The 12,928-nt window shown below is 40.6% G+C and overlaps 1 pseudogene; it reads left to right on the top strand.

Annotated features, from left to right (window-relative positions):
• The first annotated feature begins 8 nt into the window (after positions 1–8).
• On the top strand, positions 9–12,105 carry LOC110169715 (myosin heavy chain, fast skeletal muscle-like; annotated as a pseudogene).
• The last annotated feature ends 823 nt before the right edge of the window (positions 12,106–12,928 follow it).

Genomic DNA, 12,928 nt, shown 5'->3' with positions numbered 1-12,928 from the left:
TTAAACTGCAAAAGCTGCACATAAGAACAATTAATAATCCCGTTATTGTTGGTTGTCTGTATGATGTATATTTTTCTTTTTTGCATTTGATAAAGACAAGGGGAAAATGATGCGATACATTATATTTTGTCTTCATGCGGTGAACTAAGGTTTGTATAAAGTTATATTTGTATGGGCTTCGTTTACCTGTTCTAAATGATGAGGCTACTGTTATAAAAGTCTCCGTACCAAAAGCTTAGAGACCTGAATTTTGAAACATGTCTTACCGATATGTCCCTTCCTAACTGCTATGCCGAATTGCGTCTTTTTAGGCTAATGCCTTCGTACGTCTTTGTGCAAGGTGTAAAAATGCGTTACAATCTAAACTTGAAGTAAACATCTCAAGATCATAGGGGTAGTAATGACAGTTAATAGGCCTATAGAAATGAGAAAAAAGAAGAATACACTCACCAGTAGACCTACACAGAGTTTTGGCACAACAGAACCTAAAAACGAAACTCATGGTCGCTTTGTTTGCCTATTTTTTTGTTTTGGTTTCGTTTTGGCGCAGCCGATCCTGTATTGCCAGTTTATGCATTTAATATGAACCCCTGATATATGGCTTATCATGTATTTATACAGTTATCTGTCATCAATAAAATAAACAAAATCATATTCTGATTATAAGTGATGCTTAAGTTCGCTACACAGGCATCCGCGTCCTTCTAAACGCAGATGCTCAGAAAGACTCAACTTGATGCTCCATCAAGCCGCTTATGCAGCACGCTGCCGTTTATCATCACTGACGCAATTAGACATTTCCAAAGGTGGTCCAAGTGAAAGTAAGCACTAATTTAGATGTCAAGAATCTCTAGTCTTGTTCCATCGTGCGTGGACACCGCACACCTCTTCCAGTACATGTTTCTGTGACCTATCCCATTACAAAGTGAAACAAGCCTCCTCCCAAATTTAGTGTGTGCTTACGCATGTCTCTAAGGCGTGACAGGAATGAAAGTATTGAAACATAAATGTATCGTTAAAACGAGCCATAAAACATATTAGCGTTGACAAATGGGCACACTTTTCTTTGACCATACATTTTACAAGCATAAATGAGACCAAGTGCATTTGTCACCATGCTCACAAATAACAAAATTAATTAACTTTTTTAAATGTATTTTAATTTTCAGCAACAGAATTACGAGCCCTGTCTTTGTCAATTAAGATGTCAACGTTATCATTTTATCATTAAATCGAATAAAGCATGATTAATAATTAATAATCTGGAGGCAAGTAACTATTTGTAAATGTATAAAAGAAAAGAAATAGGAAAAAGAACTTTGAGAACTACATCTATAGTCTAAATTTAGAAGAGGACAAATATTCCTCTTGCCACTGTACTCCAGTATCTCACAAGCCTTATATGGCATGTGGTCATATTTGAGCCGTGCTTTGTAAGCACACCGGACTGAATATAAGGAGTCCGAGAGGGCCCTCAGAGTGTGTGGCTGAAGAACTGTTCCTGCTTGTGGTAAGTTTAGCTCCAGCTTTAACTTGGAAATTTATTTTATTCAGATTTTTATTTAAGTAAATATGTTATTTTACTATTTCAGGACTTAACAAAATACTTTATGACTAACTACTAATTTACTGTCTCCAACAGGCCCAGAGAATACAATATTCTTTTCACATAGATAAAGGTTTAAGGTAAGTGGAATTGATAAGATTGGCACATGTTAATAATGACACTGAAAGACCTTCTTTTAAAAACATTTGCAACATACACCCTGCACTGTGTTGGGATAATCAGGTTCTATTTAACTATTTCCTACACATAAGATGGCACTTATCTAAAAAGCTATTTGAATAAAATCTATACTGATAATCTTTTTCAAAACACCAATATTCATTACTAACTCTCAACAGCATTTCTAGAGCAAGTTAAAAACAACACAGTTGACCAAAATGCTGCAAACAAATTCACCAGAAACCTAGACAAACAACAAATGGTACATAGTCAACCGTAAAATGAGTTAAAAGCCAAGGAGAAAGCAATCTATAGGGGATATTTGAAAAGGGAAAGGGTTTGGGAGACATAGATATTTTGAAACCAAGCTCTCAGATCTGGCACAGCAGCATTCTGCCTGGAGAAGGACAACAGGCAGAGTGTGATACTTCCATTTTACATCTTCATTTTTTTCCCCATACATCCGTAGCGAAATTTCCACAATAGCTTACAAATTAGTACAACTGCAATTTTACTTATGACAACAACCATTCAGTACAAAAACTTTATTTTGCAGAACTAAACCGCCACCATGAGTACGGACGCGGAGATGGCCATTTATGGCAAAGCTGCCATTTACCTCCGTAAACCAGAGAAGGAGAGAATTGAGGCCCAGAACAAACCCTTTGATGCCAAGACTGCCTGCTATGTGGTTGATGCCAAGGAACTGTACCTGAAGGCAACTATTTTGAAGAAGGATGGTGGCAAAGTCACTGTCAAGGTCTTGGACACTCAGGAGGTTAGTGCATTTTAAGTCTATTTTAAAATAATAATGAATTCAACAACAGAAAAAAAACAACAACAATTTCCTGCTGACACATGGTCTATCATAGGAGAGGACAGTTAAAGAAGATGAAGTTTCTCCCATGAACCCTCCTAAGTTCGACAAAATTGAGGACATGGCCATGATGACCCACCTCAATGAAGCCTCTGTGCTTTATAACCTCAAAGAGCGTTATGCAGCATGGATGATCTACGTAAGACAGATTTTATTTAAAATGTTCTAACATATAAATACAGCATTAGGAAAAGCTTAAATTAATGTTTGTGTGTACATTTCTTCAGACCTACTCTGGGCTGTTCTGTGCCACTGTCAACCCCTACAAGTGGCTGCCAGTGTACGACCAGGAAGTTGTGAGTGCCTACAGAGGCAAGAAGCGTATGGAGGCTCCACCCCACATCTTCTCCGTCTCTGACAACGCTTATCAGTTCATGCTTACTGGTACGCCCTATTGATAAGAACAAAATAACTTTAACTTTATATTCAAATCTATATTTATTCATACATGTTTTGTTTTGTATTTTAACAGATAGGGAGAACCAGTCTGTCTTGATCACGTACGTTTCTCATTTGTTTCTGTACTTAATTCTTATTTAGCTTCACACATGATTCTTAAAAGTCTTTTTCATCCCCAGTGGAGAATCTGGTGCTGGAAAGACTGTGAACACCAAGCGTGTCATCCAGTACTTTGCAACAATCTCCGTTGGTGGAGATAAGAAGAAGGATGCTGCTCCAGGAAAGATGCAGGTTAGTTTTGGTTTTAATTTACGTAACACTAAATCAGCTCAAATTTGAAATATAAAAGTTCAAACACAACCATAATTTTCTCTACAGGGCTCCCTGGAGGACCAGATTATTGCAGCCAACCCTCTGCTGGAGGCCTATGGTAATGCCAAGACTGTGAGAAATGACAACTCCTCTCGTTTTGTAAGTATTCTAACATTTGAAAAAAAAAAATCTATTTCTAAAAATGTTGCCTGAAGATTTGTATGAATATAGATATACATATATATAACTAACATTGATTTTAACCAAATAGGGTAAATTCATCAGAATTCATTTCGGCACAACTGGTAAACTGGCTAGTGCTGACATTGAAACCTGTAAGTAGGATTTTGCTGTTATACTTGGATGTAAAATGATTAGAATTTTTTTAACAATTTCCCAACACTTACAGATCTGCTGGAGAAGTCTAGAGTGACATTCCAGCTTTCCGATGAGAGAGGCTACCACATCTTCTACCAGATGATGACCAACCACAAGCCTGAACTTATTGGTAGGTTGTTTTCATGATACAAAAAAATTCTTGATTTCGATACGAATGAATTAACTCGATACTCAATAAGTAAAGAAGTCTTTATTTATATAGTGCTTTTAACAGACATATGTCACAAAGACACTTTACAGAGCATTATAGATTCATTATTCTTTTCTCTCCACATCCAGTGATGGTAAACCACTATTGTAGTCATTGGTCCTTCCGACCACCACTATCACTCACGCACACACCACTTTCATACTAGGCAATGTGCAAGTGAGTTGCCTAAGGACACAATGACAGTTTTTTGTGACTGGCACCCCAATGTGGCACCTGATTTTCTCAGCAGTCTCCCATCCAAGTACTAACCAGGCCCGACCTTACTTAGGTTCTGAGATCTGACAGGATCTCAGGATCAGATTTTGTCAAGCCGGTATGGTCACAATACTGAATCTCATACACTGATGATAAAAACACTCTTTATTTAGACAACAGAATGTGATTTAACTAAATTAACACTAACTCATAGTTTTATCTTTTATATTACCACGTGGCCCTATATCTGTGTGACCCCTCAGTCAGTGCAGTGTATGTGCATGTGCACTGTATGTGTTCCTGCAATTGTATGTGCAATTTTACTTTTTCTGGGCACTCAAAATTACAGTTTTTTCTCTGTTTTGCAGAAATGGCTCTCATCACAACCAACCCATACGACTTCCCTATGTGCAGCATGGGTCAAATCACTGTTGCTAGCATTGATGACAAAGTTGAGCTGGAAGCCACTGATGTAAGTGACAAAAAAAAATCTACGATTATACATATTTTAACTAAATATGATGAGACGTAATTATGGGAACTTCTTGAAACCAGAATGCCATTGACATCCTGGGCTTCACTAATGAGGAGAAGATGAGCATCTACAAAATGACTGGTGCTGTCCTCCACCACGGCAACATGAAGTTCAAGCAGAAGCAGCGTGAGGAGCAGGCTGAGCCCGATGGCACAGAGGGTAAGATTAGCTTTTGTTTACTGAATTGGTATGACATACTGTTTCATTGCTTATGATTAACACAACATATAAATACTTTTACAGATGCTGACAAGGTCGCTTACCTGTTGGGTCTGAACTCTGCTGACATGCTTAAGGCTTTGTGCTACCCCAGAGTCAAGGTCGGAAATGAGTACGTCACCAAGGGACAGACTGTGCCTCAGGTAAAGTGACCATTTCACTGGCAATCAATATTACCATGATGTAAAAAGAGTTGAATAACACTAAGTTCCTTTAGGTGCTGAATGCTGTCACTGCCCTGGCCAAGTCCATCTATGAGAGGATGTTCTTGTGGATGGTCGTCCGTATCAACCAGATGTTGGACACCAAGCAACAGAGAAACTTCTTCATTGGTGTCTTGGACATTGCTGGCTTTGAAATCTTTGATGTAAGCTCATATCTAACATGTAAAACCATAGTTAAGTGTGGGTGTTCATATGAAATATTTGTCTTGACAGTTCAACAGCATGGAGCAGCTGTGCATTAACTTCACCAATGAGAAACTGCAACAGTTCTTCAACCACCACATGTTCGTCCTGGAGCAAGAGGAGTACAAGAAGGAGGGTATCATCTGGGAGTTCATTGACTTCGGTATGGACTTGGCTGCTTGCATTGAGCTGATTGAGAAGGTAGGCTTCTGGCTTTGAACAACAACAATGGAAAAGTTATTCAATGTCTGAATGCATTTTTTCTTGAATTCTCTCTAGCCCATGGGCATCTTTGCCATCCTTGAGGAGGAGTGCATGTTCCCCAAAGCTTCTGATACAACCTTCAAGAACAAGCTGTATGATCAGCATCTTGGCAAGAGCAGAGCATTTGAGAAGCCCAAGCCAGCAAAGGGCAAGGCTGAGGCCCACTTCTCCCTGGTTCACTACGCCGGTACTGTGGACTACAACATCAGTGGCTGGCTGGACAAGAACAAGGACCCACTGAACGAGTCTGTTGTGCAGCTGTACCAGAAATCTTCAGTCAAACTTCTGTCAGTTCTGTATCCCCCAGTTGTTGAGGGTATGCTAACTGTTAATTTGCACAAAAGAAGGTTTGATATTACTTGTAAAATTGTATAAATTATATTATATTTTGTATTTTCTTTTAACAGAGGCCGGCGGCAAGGGAGGCAAGGGAGGCAAGAAGAAGGGTGGTTCTATGCAGACTGTGTCCTCACAGTTCAGGGTAAAAATTCATAGAGAACAATAAATTGAAGTTTGTATGTTGGTTTATTTTTTGTTAAATTCTTTATATTTGGGGGTTTTAGGAGAACTTGGGCAAGCTGATGACTAACTTGAGAAGCACTCATCCTCACTTTGTGCGTTGCCTGATTCCCAATGAGTCCAAGACCCCAGGTATAAACGCTACTGCTATAACAACTGATGTTCTTATTATTTTTTGATGACTATTATTTCCTTATTATTTCCAGGTCTGATGGAGAACTTCCTGGTCATCCACCAGCTTAGGTGCAATGGTGTACTGGAGGGTATCAGAATCTGCAGAAAGGGTTTCCCTAGCAGAATCCTGTATGGTGACTTCAAGCAGAGGTACCACTAAACTTTGTGGAAGTAAAAAAAACAAAGGTGTTCCTTTAAAGAAATATTAAAGACATCTTCCCCTAAATAGATACAAGGTGCTGAATGCCAGTGTTATCCCTGAGGGTCAGTTCATTGACAACAAGAAGGCTTCTGAGAAGCTGCTGGGATCCATTGATGTTGATCACGATCAGTACAGATTCGGGCACACTAAGGTATGAATGTTAAAAAATATCTTTAAAGGCACTTATTTTAAGCTTGTCAGTTTGAGATGTTATATGTTCTTTTCACACTGTGTTATAGGTGTTCTTCAAGGCTGGTCTGCTGGGTACTCTTGAGGAGATGAGAGATGAAAAACTTGCAGCTCTTGTCACCATGACACAGGCTTTGTGCCGTGGATACCTCATGAGAAGGGAGTTTGTGAAGATGACTGCAAGAAGGCATGCCAGCTATAATTACTAATACTATAACTTTAAAAGGCTATTAGAAGTTTTTTAAATCATAATATAATTTGTTTTATTGTTCAGAGATGCCATCTATACCATCCAGTACAATGTCCGCTCATTCATGAATGTCAAACACTGGCCATGGATGAAGGTGTACTACAAGATCAAGCCCCTCCTGAAGAGTGCTGAGACTGAGAAGGAGCTGGCCCAGATGAAGGAGAACTATGAGAAGATGACCGCTGACTTGGCTGCTGCTCTGGCCAAGAAGAAGGAACTTGAGGAGAAGATGGTATCTCTTCTGCAGGAGAAGAACGATCTGCAGCTCCAAGTGGCCTCTGTGAGTACTCAAGCAGACAGCATCAAATGAGCTTGTCCACAAATTAAACAATACACTAAAAACAATACTTTCATCCTTCAGGAATCTGAGAATCTGTCAGATGCTGAGGAGAGGTGCGAGGGTCTCATCAAGAGCAAGATTCAGCTGGAAGCCAAACTGAAGGAGACAACTGAGAGACTGGAGGATGAAGAAGAAATCAATGCTGAGCTCACAGCCAAGAAAAGGAAGTTGGAGGATGAATGCTCTGAGCTTAAGAAGGATATTGATGATCTGGAGCTCACCTTGGCCAAAGTGGAGAAGGAGAAGCATGCCACTGAGAACAAGGTTTGACCAATTTATCCCACAAATCAGATACACACTTCATGAACATATATATGATTTCTTATCATGTTTTTAAAAACCAACAGGTGAAGAATCTGACTGAAGAGATGGCCTCTCAGGATGAGAGCATCGCTAAACTGACTAAGGAGAAGAAAGCTCTCCAGGAGGCTCATCAGCAGACCCTGGATGACCTGCAGGCTGAGGAGGACAAAGTCAACACTCTCACAAAGTCCAAGACCAAGCTTGAGCAGCAAGTTGATGATGTATGTTTAAATCTGCTAATCTAATTTATTTATTGGCAAAAGGCTTGAAATAATGATTACATTTGATTCCTTTTCTCCAGCTTGAAGGGTCTTTGGAGCAGGAGAAGAAGCTGCGTATGGACCTGGAGAGAGCCAAGAGAAAGCTGGAGGGTGACCTGAAACTGGCCCAGGAATCTATCATGGATCTTGAGAACGACAAGCAGCAGTCTGAGGAGAAACTGAAGAAGTAAGAATGAGTGCACATATTCCATTACTCTGGTTAAATTAAAAACAAACTTACAATGATTTTATTTTATTTTACATTCTTCCCCTTCAGGAAAGACTTTGAGATCAGCCAGCTTCTCAGCAAGATTGAGGATGAGCAGTCGCTGGGAGCTCAGCTTCAGAAGAAGATTAAGGAGCTTCAGGTAATGTTACCTTTCAAATGATATCATCAGTATATAGGGAACGGGTTAAAGTTCCTCCCAAATAGCACTAAACTCACAAGTTAGCATTAATCAACTGTCCAGTTGAAAATCAAAAACCTAAATGGCACCATGAACTCTCGGACTGATCGCAGGCTCCAGAAAATATGCTGTATAAATCCATTTGTATTTTTTCTTGAGTTTTTAGACCATCTACACACATATGTGGCTAATGCGTGCATTGTGTCATAACACAAGAACAATTGTGAACTTGTTGATCCTTTATATCCAGGCCCGTATTGAGGAGCTGGAGGAAGAGATTGAGGCTGAGCGCGCTGCCCGTGCCAAGGTTGAGAAGCAGAGAGCCGATCTGTCCAGGGAGCTTGAGGAGATCAGTGAGAGGCTGGAGGAGGCTGGCGGTGCCACTGCTGCTCAGATTGAGCTGAACAAGAAGCGTGAGGCTGAGTTCCAGAAGCTCCGTCGTGACCTTGAGGAGTCCACTCTGCAGCATGAAGCCACTGCCGCTGCTCTGCGCAAGAAGCAGGCTGACAGTGTTGCTGAGCTGGGAGAGCAGATCGATAACCTCCAGCGTGTCAAGCAGAAGCTTGAGAAGGAAAAGAGTGAATACAAGATGGAGATTGATGACCTCTCCAGCAACATGGAGGCTGTGGCTAAAGCTAAGGTGATGATTGTTACTATGTGAACAGACATCATATAATGGAAAATACTCATACTAACTTACAATGAAATGTTTAGGGAAATCTGGAAAAGATGTGCCGTACTCTTGAGGACCAACTTAGTGAACTGAAGACCAAGAATGATGAAAACATTCGCCAAATCAATGACCTGGGTGCCCAGAAAGCTCGCCTCCTCACAGAGAATGGTAAGATAAATCTCAGGTACATAATTTGACTAGAGGAGTATTAGTCTTCTAATAAATCCTTTACATCTAAGGTGAGTTTGGCCGCCAAATTGAGGAGAAGGAAGCCCTGGTGTCTCAGCTGACCAGAGGCAAACAGGCCTTCACACAGCAGATTGAGGAGCTCAAGAGGCAGATTGAAGAGGAGGTTAAGGTACGAAACACACAAGTTGGTTGAAATGAACAAATCGTATTATGAAGCATCATAACATTAACTGTTCCCACAGGCCAAGAATGCCCTTGCCCATGGACTCCAGTCTGCCCGTCATGACTGCGATCTGCTCAGGGAACAGTTTGAAGAGGAGCAGGAGGCCAAGGCTGAACTTCAGCGTGGTATGTCTAAGGCCAACAGCGAGGTCGCTCAGTGGAGAACCAAGTATGAAACTGATGCTATCCAGAGAACTGAGGAGCTTGAGGAAGCCAAGTGAGTTTAAAATCTGTGGCGCAACACCATTTTGAATTTGTCATGTTTACTCATCTATGGTTCTTTTTAAAGGAAAAAGCTTGCCCAGCGCCTCCAGGAGGCTGAGGAGCAGATTGAGGCTGTCAACTCCAAGTGTGCTTCTCTGGAGAAGACCAAACAGAGGCTGCAGAGTGAGGTGGAGGATCTCATGATTGATGTGGAGAGAGCTAATGGTCTGGCTGCCAACCTTGACAAGAAGCAGAGGAACTTTGACAAGGTACAGATTCTACTTTTGTATGATCAAATTGTCCATTGTTGTGATACTTTAACTCACTGTCTGCATTTATAAATGATGAAATCTAGGTCTTGGCTGAATGGAAGCAGAAATTCGAGGAGGGTCAGGCAGAGCTTGAGGGAGCTCAGAAGGAGGCTCGCTCACTGGGAACTGAGCTTTTCAAGATGAAGAACTCCTATGAAGAAGCTCTTGACCAGCTGGAGACCATGAAGCGTGAAAACAAGAACTTGCAGCGTGAGTGTTTTCCTCATATCTTACCATTTTTGTGTACATCTGCAGTTGCGATTTTTACCAGTGAATATTTGATTCCCCAACAGAGGAGATCTCTGACTTGACTGAACAGATTGGTGAGACTGGCAAGAGCATCCATGAATTGGAGAAGGCCAAGAAGCAGGTTGAGACAGAGAAGTCCGAAATCCAGACTGCCCTTGAGGAAGCTGAGGTAAGAAATATATGAATCACAAAAATGTAGTTCTGAACATGCAAACTTATAGGAAGAGAAGTTATAAACTACTTTTTGACATTTTCAGGGAACTCTTGAACATGAAGAGTCTAAGATCCTCCGTGTCCAGTTGGAGCTTAACCAAGTGAAGGGTGAGATTGACAGGAAGCTGGCAGAGAAAGATGAGGAAATTGAGCAGATTAAGAGGAACAGCCAGAGGGTCATTGACTCCATGCAAGGCACTCTGGACTCTGAGGTCAGAAGCAGAAATGATGCCCTCAGGATCAAGAAGAAGATGGAGGGAGACTTGAATGAGATGGAGATTCAGCTGAGCCATGCCAATCGCCAGGCATCTGAGTCCCAGAAACAGCTGAGAAATGTGCAGGCACAGCTCAAGGTATTGTCAGTCATTTGTTTCAGGTTGGCCATGTTGTTATAATTCACCTACATCGACGTACATATACACTCTACTCCATTCAGGATGCCCAACTGCACCTTGATGATGCAGTCAGAGCTCAGGAAGACCTCAAAGAACAGGCTGCTATGGTTGAGCGCAGAAATGGCCTGATGGTTGCTGAAATTGAAGAACTCAGGGCTGCCCTGGAGCAGACAGAGAGAGGTCGCAAAATCGCTGAGCAGGAGCTGGTTGACGCCAGCGAGCGTGTTGGACTTCTGCACTCTCAGGTACAATGATTCCACATTTTTACACAAATGAATGATATTTTTACATTGATATGTATGACCATATTGTCATCTTGAGGCTCATTAAATATGTTTTTCTTCTCACTGTATAGAACACTAGCCTGCTGAACACCAAGAAGAAGCTTGAAACTGACTTGGTTCAGATCCAGAGTGAAGTTGATGACACTGTTCAGGAAGCAAGAAATGCTGAGGAGAAGGCCAAGAAGGCTATCACTGATGTAGGTTTTTCTTTTTTGGCATTGTTTTGGGTGTTGTTCTACTCTATACTCCAATGATTACAACTTAATGTGTTTGCCAGGCTGCCATGATGGCTGAGGAGCTGAAGAAGGAGCAGGATACCAGTGCTCATTTGGAGAGGATGAAGAAGAATCTGGAAGTTGCTGTCAAGGACCTGCAGCACCGTCTGGATGAGGCTGAGAACCTGGCCATGAAGGGTGGCAAGAAGCAGCTCCAGAAACTGGAGTCCAGGGTAAGACTAATATTGTTAAAACCAAATCAAAATGTTACTGCAATCAATATTTCAACAAACATATAATTACTTTGAATCATGCTTTCCAAAGGTGCGTGAGCTTGAGACAGAGGTTGAAAATGAACAGAGACGTGGAGCAGATGCTGTTAAGGGTGTGCGCAAATATGAGAGGAGAGTCAAGGAGCTCACCTACCAGGTTTGTAAGCAAAATGCATGAACAACTTTTTATTCTTAGCTCATTTTATCCTTAAATCCTAACTACTGAATCTGTGTTTAAGACTGAGGAAGATAAGAAGAACATCACCAGGCTCCAGGATCTGGTTGATAAGCTGCAGCTCAAGGTGAAGGCCTACAAGAGGCAGGCTGAGGAAGCTGTAAGTACACAATATTTACATTCATCACATACATTTTTTTCAAAATATGTATTCATGCAACATTGCTAAACTATGTTATGAACATGTGCTACAGGAGGAGCAGGCCAATGTGCATCTGTCTAAGTGCAGAAAGATTCAGCATGAGCTGGAAGAGGCTGAGGAGCGTGCCGACATTGCAGAGTCCCAGGTTAACAAGCTGAGAGCCAAGAGCCGTGACTCTGGCAAGGTAAATAATATGTTAATATTTTTATATACTGTATGATCAACTCACTCAGGTTTTATGATTAATAAATACAAACTAAACTGCACCTAACTGATCATATTTCTCTTGCAGGGAAAAGAAGCTGCTGAGTAATGCTTTGCATTTACTGATATGATAACTATTGCAATAAATCTTTAAATTCAACTCTACATTGCTATCTGCCCTTTTTTAAATTGAGTTTTATGTTTATATGTATTTATTTATTAGTCTGTCTATTGGAAAAGGATCACTGCATGCTGTGCATTTTGACACCTCACTTGGTCATCAGCCAGAAAAAGATTGGCATTTACACTGCTGTGTTCAGCCTAAATCCAAACATGGCTTGAAACTATGCACGCACTGCCAGTATTAATGGCTTGGCATGAGTGTGAATAGCCCAGTCATATACCATATCTACTCACATGCTTTCTTTAATGGAAACAAATTTAAATTAATGATTTTTTTAAACTGACATCTAAAGTGATTGAACATAACAACATAAATGATACATAATAGAAAACAGTAAATGGCAACTGTAACAAGCAATTAAGTGTGGAAGAATGTGTTAAATTGATTATATTCAAGTTATTACTAATTAATTTACTTTACTAATAATTACGACTACTAATTTCCAAATGTCCCTTCACTTGACATGAAACACAAGATGTGCTCTAAATACAAGCACCCCACCTTATGTCGCAAGCACCAGTTGTCACACACATACCATAAATGGTAAGTGTCCCATGTTTAACTTTTGCCTACTAGGCAAAAGCTCCTCTGCCACAGGTGATTCCTCTCTTCAAAGAACACACAGCGAGTTTATTGAGGGCGTTATGTTACAACCTATTTTTAACATGAATATGGATTTTTTAAATTTTTGTCAAATATTAACAAAAGTGATATTATTTGTGCAACTAAGCCAAGAATAGAATCTGTG

The sequence above is a fragment of the Boleophthalmus pectinirostris genome, unplaced genomic scaffold (genome assembly GCF_026225935.1).
Source record: "Boleophthalmus pectinirostris isolate CB_2022bp ecotype Guang Dong unplaced genomic scaffold, ASM2622593v1 HiC_scaffold_2, whole genome shotgun sequence".
Taxonomy (NCBI): domain Eukaryota; kingdom Metazoa; phylum Chordata; class Actinopteri; order Gobiiformes; family Gobiidae; genus Boleophthalmus; species Boleophthalmus pectinirostris.
This window is presented reverse-complemented; position numbering and strand designations above follow the sequence as displayed.